General features: G+C 44.9%; 1 long non-coding RNA gene across 2 annotated transcripts in view; it reads left to right on the top strand.

The window, feature by feature from the left end:
- The window catches only part of LOC141087816 (uncharacterized), a 116,441-nt gene that overhangs the window by 36,701 nt on the left and 66,397 nt on the right, over positions 1 to 13,343 (top strand). The window lies entirely within an intron of this gene.

Here is a 13,343-nt window from a genome sequence, read left to right as displayed (position 1 = left end):
GTCAGGATGACTGCGTAGAGAACCATACAGTCGGTGGAAATGTCCTTTAGTGAGCCGACACCTCAAAAGCGGATGTACCCACATTCGTGTCTGCCTCTTCGGATCCACAATCACTGGGTAAGGTTCCCCAAAACATTGAGACAAGACCCAATGGAAAAGAACCCGCTCAGTTGTGTTGAAGGTTAGCCTGTCACACATGTTTGACACAAACCAGCAAAACTAATACACCAGCATGGCCTCTATTTGAAAGATTGGTGGAGGGAGCTTGTTGGGGAGCCAATAAATAGGCTCCTTGATTATGTTTTTATTCATTTCAGGCCATTGAGCCATTTAATTCTATGGAGAAAGTCAGTGAGAAATGTAAAGCCATAAGCATGTCATATGGATGCCATACGGTTACGTGGATGGGAGAAAATCACATTATCGTATTGCAATCACATTACACACGGAATACTATACAGAGAACACTCGTGCGACTTTAGACAGGGAGACTGGGACCGATTTTTCATACATTTAGTCTGACTCCGACCTTAGTGGCATGTTCGCAGGCTCTGGTCAGACGGTTATGGCTTACTGATATGACTGCTGGACCAGGGTCTTTTTGCTCAACACTGCCTATAGTGCTTTGTAATGTTATGTTCACACAATGTGAATGGTCACAACATATGAAAAAGTGCTCAGAAAATACTCAAAAGGATAAGCAATCAAAAATTACTTACTGTTCATGTATTCAAGCTTTTGAGCATCTTTTAACTACTTTAAGTTTCCATAAATGCCAAACTGAGTAAACCATGCTTCACGCATTTACTGCTTAAATAAGGCTCTATACTTACAATACGAGTCAATGGGAAAGCTAAAAAAATTTCTAGGACATCTTGAGTGTTTTGTGAACTCCTAAATATAACCTTATTGCTTAATGGACTTTAAAAAAGTATGTAAATCGCCCCAAAAAGATGCTACAAAAACTGCTCAAAATACATCCGGCCCCCAAAAAATGCCTGTGAAAATAAAACATTCACAAAAAGTTTCTGGAAATACCAAAAAGGAAATTGAGGAAAAAGAAGCATCAGGAAAACAGTGGTGCTTGCTGTTATAATTGCTGCTTGAAAACCTTGTTGGTCTTGCCAGCCAAGAAAAACTGTTGTCTGCACATGTCCTGACATGCCCAGGTAGCGTAAAGAAAAAAAACTTTAACTTCAAAAGTGTTTGATGCTTTCGTTATTTTAACTTTCTGTCACTATTTCCATATAGAAATCTCAGAAATTTTCACATTAACCTCTAGAGCAGACACAAATGACTTTGATCTGGACCCCCATGATGAAAACTTCAGCCATGTCTCTATGACATAAGTTTTCTAAAAGTGCAATTATTTTTTATGGCCCCCTAAACTTGGTTACTAGGGTTTAAAGTATTCTAACTGAAAAAATGTTTTGCACAATCAACAGATATTTGATTTGAAACCATAGAAGAATCCCTTTAATTATTTCCATTGTAAAAGAACCAATTTCCACATTTTTAGGAAAATGCGGTCTAGAGCTGTTTCACTGTAAATATGAAGCTGTGCAACCAACTGGATGCAAACAATTCCAAGGACAGTTAATTGCGGCCTAAACACTATCAGCTAGATACAGAGGAAGAACTGTTAGCTTAATGGTGTGTTAAGTTGGTTTTTCATGTGTATTAGTTCCTGCAGAGAGAAGTGTAATTTTGCTACAGCTTAGAATATTAGTACCCCGAATATTAGTCTGCAAAATATCATAAGGGCGAAGGAAGATGTGACGTTCTCTTCATCAGCTGCTTATAACGCATGTGCCTGTTTTATGCAGAATAAGCTGTTAAAGTAGATCAGTTTATTTTTAGGCAGTACTCCTTTGCTGGTTATATTACATTTTTTCTTAGCATTATTCTGAAAATACAATGCTCTCCTGCTAGGCTCAGATTTTGCATTTTTTCGTGTCCTTTTGTTTAATTATATAAGAATGGTAACTTTACTTTTATTGCTTGAAAAAAGAAAAATTGTATATTGTTAGCTGCTTCCTACATGTAGAACTGGTTCAACCATGGATGCTACATTTTATTTGACTTTATATCATAGTGTGCAGGCTTAGAAATGTGTTCTTATTTCTGAGACTCTGGCACAGAAAAAAAATATGCTCTGCACTACAGATGAGCGAACATGTTCGGAAAACATTCGCCAATCTCAAATTGGGCACAAACGAAGTACATGCGGATTAGTGTTCGGTTTCACAAGCATTTTTACTCAAATTCGGCAAAAGTCAGTCACAGTTCGATAATTCATTGCGTTTCAACTAATGTTTTTGTGTTACTTTGGCTACGATAGTGGTACTGTATGATGAGAGGGAGGGACGGGGGGACATGTTTGATAAGGGTTGTGGGTGTGGAAGAGTTAAAGGAGAGTCTGAAGAGATTACAGGAGCGTAGCACACTTTTTTTTCTCTTAACTTTGTGGGTTAATTCCAGCAACCAACCAGGGCGCAGAAACCATCCACAACGTCATGACACAAGCACTTCTGTGATTGGTTTGTCCCTGGCCAAATAAAAAGCGGATATCTTGTTTTTCCAGCCCCATTTGCTCAGTGCCACAGTGCACAGAGGTCGCTCCTGTGCTAGAGCTGGTGCTGCTGAAAGTGAACTTGTCAGTGAAATATAGGATCCTGTCCTGTGTGAAATCGATCTTCCAGCATCGACATAGATTGTGCAAATACTGTGTTGCAGTCTCCGGAAGCCCCAGTTGCTACTCCAAATTATTTGTGCTCAAGCTGTGATTCAATGTTAAACCTGAAGTCCAGATTTTCACGTAAAAATCGTTAGGCCTAATTTTGGAGTGCAGAAACAAGGCCCAATTAGCTACTTCAAATAGTTTGTGCTAAAATTATTTCAGTGGCACATCAGAAGACTTCATTTCCACTTAAAAATTGTTCAGTGTTCAGGCACACAGAAAATAAATAGTGATTGCTCATTTAGTGACAGGTGACTGACAGCTGTGGGCCTAAGGTTGTGAAACAGCAGGGTACAAGAGGAGAAGGCTACTTACTTACAACACGAGTGGGGAAAAAGTGAGGTAGCGGTTGAAGGGGGAATAGGCTTGGTGTTCAACATGTACAGTACGTGGGTTAGGAGTAAATATGAATGAAAGGTCAAATGAAAAAAACACAGTCTCGTCCTAGCCAAAAACCACTGACAACATCTGTTACTGGCGGGCTACTCGACTCCCTTTCTTTGGCACACACAGCAGTACGCCTTGTAGATGAGGCTCAGAAAAAGCATGTGCTCCAGTTGATGGCAAGCAGCACTGTATCAAGTGGTCTCTCCTCCTCTCCCTCCACCTTAAAAACACACAGTACAATCTTCAGAGGTTGCACCCCAATCACCCTTGTTTCTCCCCACGTCAAATATTTCCAAACGCCCAACTGACTGTGGAGAATCTCACATGGACCATTCTGAAGAGCTGTTCACACATTGTATTCCATGGACATCAGAAATCTGCTACGAAGAATCGCAGAATCCAGGAGAGGAAAGCATCTGCACCAATGTCCAAAATTTCTCATGTTGAATTCGGGGCCGGACGAAGTAGGGTCCGTGCAGAATCAAGACCATCGTTACCAGACGTTAACCACTAAGGGTGGAGGTGATCTTGATGAGACTCAGATATCAGAGGCAGACACGGACTGTACTGTGGTGTCAGGGCAGGAAGATGAGGAGAGTGACTCAGGGTGAGGAGTGTGTGAACAAATGATGATGATGAGGTTGTAGATCTCACTTGATGTGAACCCAGAGGTATGCAGCTGAGTAGCTCAGCAGAGGATGTGGAGGAATAGGAAGATGAGGAGGGTACGTTGTGGGTTCTGACACAGACACGAAGTGACGCAGGTGTAAGGAGGTGGCAGGGACCCTCAGTGCTCCCTCTCTCCTAGATGCTGGGCATGAGTACCCCGTGCAGTTCCCTGAAGGTTTGCCTATGTTTTACTGTTTTATTAACACTATGTTTAATGTGTGATATTCTTTTAGCCTATGCCCTTGTATTGTATATACTGTGTTGTAATGAACATGTTAACATTAGGGACAGCAAGAATTAATTTGGTGGGCTGGGTCAGCAGCCTCAAAGGAACAGGAAGTTTATGTCTCCCAGTCAGTGCCCGGGCAGGCTTGCCCGTGGCAGAACGCTCCTACAGATAAGAGCAGAAGGTGCCCCAGACAACGAGACAAAGCTGCAGCAGACCTCTGCCTTAGTCTGTTGGACAGTGTATATGGACTCCGGGACCGTGGGACAACTGATACTGACTGGCCTCAAGCAGCTGCAGGGACAGGGCAGAAAGCATTAGTTCATGTACAGTAAACTTTTCTCTGTTGGAGCAGAACTGTGCCTATCATTTTCTTCCTGGATCTTCACCCTCAGTGGCTGCAGTGAGCATGGAAAGAAGGTAACTGACTGTGCTGTATGATTGGGACCACACCTGTCTTTTTCATGTGCAAGGAGCTGGGGTGCTTCTGGACTGTTGCTTTAAGAGGCTCGGTCATGACTACCACCCTATGCCACCTTGTTACATTTGGCATAGTCAGCAAGATTGACCCCAGCAAGACCTGTTACCACAATACTGGAAAAGAAGATTCCCAAGATTTGCAGTTTGTTGACCGCCGTGAAGGAGCTAAAGATGGCGACTGACAGTGACTTTAAGATGTCTATTCTGTCTCCGACATAATTCATGATCCTTGACTGTCTACTTGTTTATGTATATACATAGTGATTTGAGAATATCTATAATGCTCAGTTTTTCCATAGATTTTAATGTTTTAATGTTTAGTGATTTTGGCTCCATCTAGTGGCCAAAGTAATAACTGCAATGTTATTCTATCTTACTTTCGTTTCACTTTCTGTTATCATGAGTCACCGAAGGAGGAAAAAACAAAATACCAGCTAAGTCCAGAAAAACCAGAGATGTTGGCAGCTATCGGATTGCAGACCCCTGAGCCTATCCACAACAACTAGCAGTAGCCGTGGGGGGTTCCTACGGTGCCCTAGACCCCTCGATCACAGCCGGAGAGCTACATAGCCTAAAGACAGAAAGGGGAAAAACTAAACTGCCCCAGAGCAGACCCCAAAGCAATAGGCAGCCCCCAACATATAATGACGGTGAAGCAAAATGAAAACACTAACACAGATAGAAAGATAGGTTGAGCAAATGATGGGGCCCAAGCTAACTACATAGGACAGGATAGGAAAGCTGCTGTCTGCCATCCGCAAAAACCCTATCAAAATGAGCCTTCCTTCACCAGAGGAGGGAGTTCATCAGACCTCAATGGTGAAGGGAAAAATGAACTCACAACAGTACCTCCCCCTTGAGGAGGGGTCACCGAACCCTCATCCATGCCACCAGGGCGATCCGGGTGAGCCCGATGAAAGGCACGCACCAATCTTTCGGGATGAATATCAGAGGCAGAGACCCAGGAATTATCCTCCTGACCATAACCCTTCCACTTAACCAAATACTGGTCTAGCCAGACGGGAATCCAGTATCTTCTCTACCTCATATTCCATGTTACCTTCAACCAATATAGGGTCAGGAGGTGCCACCACAGGAACTACTGGTTCAACAAACCTCTTCAACAAGGACTTATGAAACACATTATGAATTTTAAATAATAATCTCCAAAATCTTGTAAGGTCCAATAAATCTAGGCTTAAACTTAGGAGAAGCCACCTTCATAGCGATATTTTTTGATGACAACCAAACCATATCACCCACCTTAAACTGGGGACCAACAGTCCTACGCCGGTTGGAAAACCGCTGGGCCTTTTCCTGGGAGAGAGACAACTTATCCACTACTTGGTCCCAGATCTGGTGCATTCTCTCCACCACAGTGTCAACACCTGGGCAGGCAGAAGGCACCACCTGCCCTGAAGAAAATTGAGGGTGAAAACTAAAGTTACAAAAAAAAGGTGACATCAAAGTGGCAGAACTAGCTCTATTATTTAAAGCAAATTCGGCCAAGGGCCAAAATGAAACCCAATCATCCTGATCGGCAGAAATAAAACATCTCAAATACGACTCCAAAGTCTGGTTTGTTCTCTCCGTCTGCTCATTGGTCTGAGGGTGAAACACAGAGGAGAAGGACAACTGAATTCCCAGCTTGGAACAGAAAGTCCTCCAAAATCTAGACACAAACTGAACTCCTCTGTCAGATACAATGTTCTCAGGAATCCCGTGCAAGCGAACCACCTGTTGCAAAAACAAGGGCACCAACTCAGAGGAAGATGGCAACTTAGGGAGTGGTACAAGATGGACCATCTTAGAGAATCTATCACAAATCACCCAAATAACAGTCATTCTCTGAGAGACAGGCATATCAGAGAAAAAATCCATTGAAATATGGGTCCATGGCCTCCTGGGCACCGGCAAAGGCATCAACAAGCCACTAGAGCGAGAACAAGGTTTAGACCGGGAGCAAGTCCCACAGGACTGCACAAAATTCCTGACATCACGAGACAAGGCGGGCCACCAAAAAGACCGACTCACCAGATCTCTAGTACCAAAAATACCTGGATGACCAGCCAATGCAGAGCAATGAACTTCAGACATCACTCTCTTCCTCCACTGGTCAGGAACATACATCTTTCCACTGGGACAACGCTCAGGTTTGTCCTCCTGAAACTCTTCCAGAGCACGTCTCAAATCGGGCGAGATGACAGAAAGAACTACCCCCTCGCCTAAGATGGTAGCAGGCTTAGTCACAACAGGAGAATCAGCAAGGAAACTCCTAAAGAGGGCATCTGCCTTGACATTCTTAGTGCCCGGAAGAAAAGAGACCACAAAATCAAAACGTGTGAAAAACAAGGCCCACCTAGCCTGTCTAGGATTCAAGCGCTTGGCCAACTCCAGGTAAATCAAATTCTTGTGGTCAGTAAGGACCATGACTTGGTGTTTGGCTCCCTCCAACCAATGTCTCCACTCCTCAAATGCCCATTTCATGGCCAACAGTTCCCGATTCCCCACATCATAGTTACGTTCAGATGGGGAGATCTTTCGGGAAAAGAAAGCACAAGGATTCATTTTAGATGTCACAGGATCTTTTTGGGACAACACCGCTCCTGCACCAATCTCAGAAGCGTCCACCTCCACCTGAAACGGGAGTGAGACATCAGGTTGCCGCAAAACCGGAGCAGAAGTGAATCTTCGCTTCAGCTCCTGAAAGGAAGAAACAGCCTCCGGAGACCAATTCAGCACATCAGCACCCTTCCTAGTCAAATCCGTCAATGGCTTGGCAATACCAGAAAAATTAGCTATAAATTTCCGATAAAAATTAGCAAAACCCAAAAACTTCTGGAGCGCCTTCAAAGAAGTGGGCTGAACCCAATCATAAATGGCCTGTACCTTGGCCGGGTCCATTTCAATAGTCGACGGAGACAAAATAAATCCCAAAAATGAAACCCTCTGTGCCCCAAAAAGGCATTTCGATCCCTTGACATACAGGGAATTCTCCCTCAAAATCCGGAACACAGTCCGAACATGTTCCACATGAGTGTCCCAATTCTTGGAGAAGATCAAAATATCATCCAGATAGATAATCCAAAATTTATCCACAAAGTCTCGGAATATATCATTCATGAAGCACTGGAAGACAGAAGGGGCATTAGTGAGCCCAAAAGGCATCACCAGGTACTCAAAATGTCCCTCCGGAGTATTAAACGCCGTCTTCCATTCATCCCCATGCTTAATGCGAATAAGATTATACGCCCCCCTGAGGTCAAGCTTGGTAAACCAGCAAGCACCTTTAACTCTGGAGAATAGATCAGAAATCAGGGGTAACGGATACTGATATTTAACAGTAATTTTGTTGTGGGCACGATAGTCAATACAAGGCCTTAATGAACCATCCTTTTTTGCAACGAAAAAAAACCCAGCACCTAAGGGTGAAGAGGATGGTCTAATATGACCCTTCTCCAATGCCTCCTTAATATTTTATCGCATAGCCTCGTGCTCGGGTACATATAAATTGAAAAGCTGACCCTTGGGGAATTTACACCCCGGGTTCAGCTCAATTGCACAGTCATAACTCCTATGAGGAGGCAAAGACGCAGACTCATTCTCACTAAATACATCATAAAAGTCAGCCAAATAGTCAGGAACATCATGCGACTGGGGAGAGGTGGAGAAAACAGGAGCATCACTAAGGGCACACCAACAACCCCAACTCACCACAGACAAAGATTTCCAATCCAGAACTGGATTATGGATTTGCAACCAGGGAAACCCCAGAACAATGGTATCGTGCAAATTATGCAACACCAAAAATCTGCAATTTTCTTGATGGTCTGGGGCGACCCGCATTACCACCTGGGTCCAAAATTTGAGGTTTATTCTTCGCCAAAGGAGTAGCATCAATACCCCTCAAAGGGATCGGCGTCCGCTGAGGTGTCATAGGAAATCCACAACGTTTAGCAAAATCCAAGTCCATCAGGTTCAGAGCTGCTCCTGAATCCACAAAAGCCTTGGCGGAAAATGTGGACAGGGAGCAGATCAGAGTAACTGCCAGAAGAAACTTAGGTTGAACACCACCCACAGAAAACGTGTGTGCACAACGTTTCTCTCGTTTAGGGCAGACAGAAATAATATGCGAGGCATCTCCACAAAAAAAACACAGCTTATTACGCCTTCTGAACTCCTGACGTTGCACCCTAGACAAAACTCTATCACACTGCATAGGTTCAGACATTTGTTCAACAGGTGGCAACATCTCTCTTGTAGTTTTGCGTTCACGTAAACGCCGATCCACCTGAATGGCTAATGACATAGAATCGTCAAGACCAGAGGGAACAGGAAATCCCACCATAGTATCTTTTACAGTTTCTGACAAACCCTTCCGAAAGAGGGCTGCCAAGGCACCATCATTCCAGGTAGTAAGGACCGCCCACTTTCAGAATTTTTGACAGTACAACTCTGCCGAATCCCGACCCTGGCTTAATGCCAACAGGGTATTTTCAGCCTGATCAATAGCATTAGGTTCATCATACGACAACCCCAAGGCTTGAAAAAATGCGTTCACATTATTCAGAATAGGATCATCAGTTTTCAAAGAAAACGCCCAATCCTGGGGATCGCCGCGCAGCAAAGAGATGACAATTTTAACCTGCTGCGCGGAGTTCCCCGACGAGTTAGGCTTCAAGGCAAAAAATAATTTACAATTATTCTTGAAATTCAAGAATTTAGACCGATCCCCAAAAAACACATCAGGAGTAGGAATCTTTGGTTCAGCAGCATGTGAATGAGCAAGATAGGCGGAAATTCCCCGCACTTCAGCAGCGAGCTGCTCCACATGATCAGACAATTGCTTCATCTCCATTGAGAGAAAAATTCCCCCTACGGCCTCAGAGATATAGAGGAAAAAATATGCACACAAAAAAAAAAAAAAAATTCTGACACTTTTTTTTTTTTCCCTTTTTCTTTTTTACAATTCTCTCCTGCTATTGAGTACCCTAGGATCTGCGGTATGGCTGGTGATTCTGTTATGATGAGTCACCGAAGGAGGAAAAAACAAAATACCAGCTAAGTCCAGAAAAAACAGAGAGGTTGGCAGCTATCGGATTGCAGACCCCTGAACCTATCCACAACAACTAGCAGTAGCCGTGGGGGGTTCCTACGGTGCCCTAGACCCCTCGATCACAGCCGGAGCGCTACATAGCCTAAAGACAGAAAGGGGAAAAACTAAACTGCCCCAGAGGAGATCCCAAAGCAATAAGCAGCCCCCAACATATAATGACGGTGAAGCAAGACGAAAACACTAACACAGATAGAAAGATAGGTTGAGCAAATGATGGGGCCCAAGCTAACTACATAGGACAGGATAGGAAAGCTGCTGTCTGCCATCCGCAAAAACCCTATCAAAATGAGCCAACCGACTGATAGGAAAAACAGGCCCTGAAGTCGCTAGGCTTCAAAAGCCTATATCAGCACTCAGGTATATTCTGAAGACAGAGCAAAAGATCAACAGATCAGAGACAAAAATGGAATTCAGCTCACCCCCGGCCGGGGATGGCAGAACTCCCAAAAAACAGGGCAAAACAAAAACAAAACTGAAGAGTACAAAGCAGAGCAGAAAAACTTAGCTTTGAGACGCAGGAATCAGACTGTTCTCCAAGAATCCAGCAGGAAAATCACCAGCCAGCAAGAAGGGCATCGGCAGCCTTATATCCAGTCCTCAATTCCAGCCACCTAGTTATCATCTAGCTGCCCAGGTGTTTGGTAATCAGTCTCACTACCTTCCTTCACCAGAGGAGTGAGTTCATCAGACCTCAATGGTGAAGGGAAAAATGAACTCACAACAACTTTCCCTCCAATCCACAATGCATTTTGGGAAGGTTTGCAAAGCACCCTGGTAAGTTACAAAGCATCATGGTTAAGTCCAGCCCCCATTTTTCCCTCCAGTTCTCCATTTTATACCAAGCCTTCATTTTGTGAACATCTTATTTCCTCTACTCCCCTTGCGTCCGCATCGCTGGTAGGTGGTCACGCTTACTATATCTAATTCTATCTCATACTACTCTGCTTAGTTAGCTTCCCCCTGTCAGCTAGTAGTGTAGTTATGTATATGTATTCCTATGAACCCAGTACTGATTGTATATGTATGTTTCTGTTTCTAGTTTCACCATATCAATATACCCTATGTTCAATAAAGCACAGATTCAACTACAGTCTCCCTTATTGGACCCCGGTATAGAGGTTTATCTGCTTGTTAAGCTACATGAATCCCGGTTCATTTAGTGAGGACATGACAATGTTGTCAAACACTGACACGGAGATAGTGGTCAGTGGCGTGAAAATGAAGGAGGGGATCATGGAAGAGATTTAGCGCCAATGGAAAGGCCGCACCCCACTGCGAAGAATGCCTGCCTTAAATGGGTGCAGGCAAAGAAGAAGCTGCCGCCTTCCCAACCTGATCAGAAGAAATGGGTGAAGCAGCAGAAAGTGACCCCACCCATGAATGGGTGGAACTCAGAAGGAGAGACACCATTACCTGACAGAATGCAGAGACGAAGCATGTCTTTCTGTGGTGGCATCGGCTGCCAGGACTGGAGGCAATCTGTGGCCTGGGCGGAAACGGGCCTGTGCTTCGAGGCCTGGTGGTCGGAGGAGCCGTAGGAGTGGCACCCTTTTTGGCAGCAGGACAAGTAGCCGATGGAGAACGAGGAGCTCGTGAGATTGGCGGCATCCAGACCGGAACCGGAAGGAGTTCGGAAGACTCTGGAGGCTGCCCTGAGGGGGATTGTTGTGGCTGCAATCACCAGCACCGGCCACCGTGCCAGACCACTGTCTCCAGATGCAGCGGCAGTGAGTAGAGAATTCCCTCCCGGCTGTCCTGTCACCTTAGCCTCTGCTCCTTCACCTCCTGTGGCCCCGCCGTCCTCTCCGGCCATGTCTCAACTCCCGACTCCACCGTTGTCCCCGGTGTTGGCGACATCTGTATCTCCTCGGCTTTTGCCTGTTCTGTCTGGCACCAGCGGCATGTGCATTGAGGAGCCCCGGGTGTCCACTGCTGGAGAGACTCGATGGATCTGGAGTGCGATTCTGAAGAAGCTGCGAGAGCACTGCATTGTCAAGGAACTGCAGCCCTCCTTGAGGGGCAGCTCTGCCTGGATAGATGACCAGCAGTGTGGTCCGATATCTTGATTTGATGAGGGTCTACGGCTTCATCCAGGAGACCGATACTGGAGAGAATGTCTACGCCAATGCCGAGTCCCTTACATTTAAAGGTCCTCTGCAGTTGAAGGACCTTGTTGTTTTTGTCAAGAAGCAAGGGCCCCAAGGGCCTTCTGGGGTGGCCGTGAGGATGGCTTCCAATTGGGAGGAGGATCCACAACAGGAAGCTCAATATGGTGAACAGTCAATTGCTGCGGCCGCAGATCCTGCAGCTAAGTAGGAGGAAGCGGCGCCTGGACTGAATGTGGCAGCTGCAGCTGGGTTACCGGAGCAGGCGGCTCTGGGAGCCATGGGGCCACCGCTGGAGGAGGTGCAGAGCAGAAGAAACAGTGGAGACTCCTCCTCCAGCGAATCTTTGTCCTATATGTATATTGTAGTGCATGGTCTGCATGCGGTCCATTACACCAATCAGTGGCCATGTATTGACTGACGCGGCCCCTTTAAAAAAAAAAAAGTGTATTGCCCCTTTTGCACCTAAGGAAAATATGAAGAGACTGTTCCGCGGATCGTAAGGGCAAGGAGCCCAGTACAACACCAGGACTGAGGTGTCAGGAGTGGCTATCATGGTCACGGATAAGGAACTGTGCTTTGTTTCCCCCGTCCTCCAAATTTATTTGCGCATGGTTGCGCACCCCCTGCTGGATTACGGAGCTGAAACCCTACAAGGGTTGGTTGTCAAACTGTGTGTGCAGCTGCTGCAAAGACTAAACTGTTTTAACCCAGAACTTTACCCAATTTTAACCCTGGACTAGCCACCGTTAAGCGCAGCGTACAAATATGCTAGTGGACCCGTGATCTTGTCAAAGGAGGGAGGGGGGAAGACGATTAGGAGGACCCTAGGTGCGAGCCGGGTCAGGACTGTGAGAACTGTGTTAAGTGACCATGGATATATCTATGTATTCTATCTATCCAATATCTATCCATCTATCTATAGATCTGTTCGTCTGTGGGCGGTTTTAAAAACGGATCCGTCAAAAAACGGAAGAAACGATGAAAAAACAGATGCGACGGATCCCTTTTTGACGGAACTGGCAAAAAACCGGATCCGTCGCATCAGTTTTTCACAATCTGCGACGGATCCGTCAATCCATCGATCCGACGGATTGTGACTGATGCCAAAAAACTGATATGTAAAAGCAGCCTAAGTGATACATCGTTGGTCTCTTTGCCTACATCAGGCAGCTTTCAGATGAGGTTGCAAAAGCCTGCTGACAGATTCCCATAGAATGATAACATTCTGGCTGCCTTCAACCACCACTAGAGAAAGCTTACAATTTCTCTGAACACTGTTTATAAATCAATTTCTATAAAGGAAACAAGACATTATACATTTATAACTGGATTTGATCAAACAAATTTAAAATAAAAAGTAGCATCTATCTTTACCATAACCCGGGATATTAAATTAAATGGTATTCTGTTACTTCCACTGGAAATTCACTTAATGTTTTCCCATCTGTAATTGGATATTTTGGTTACTTTTTTTTTTTAAACTGTAGAAAGCAATACTGGCATTGAGGCACAATTAAACAAATGTGCAGGCTAAGGTCTGCTGCAGTTCAGCTTTTGTGTTACTACACACAGTATTGTATTTGCTCATATCCTGCTTTATAGAGAAAATCATTCAAG

This window comes from Dendrobates tinctorius, unplaced genomic scaffold (genome assembly GCF_039654945.1).
Source record: "Dendrobates tinctorius isolate UK_male_01 unplaced genomic scaffold, ASM3965494v1 ptg000035l, whole genome shotgun sequence".
NCBI classification, from domain to species: Eukaryota; Metazoa; Chordata; class Amphibia; order Anura; family Dendrobatidae; genus Dendrobates; species Dendrobates tinctorius.
The sequence above is the reverse complement of the archived record's forward strand: the minus strand, read 5'-3'. Positions and strand labels throughout refer to the sequence as shown.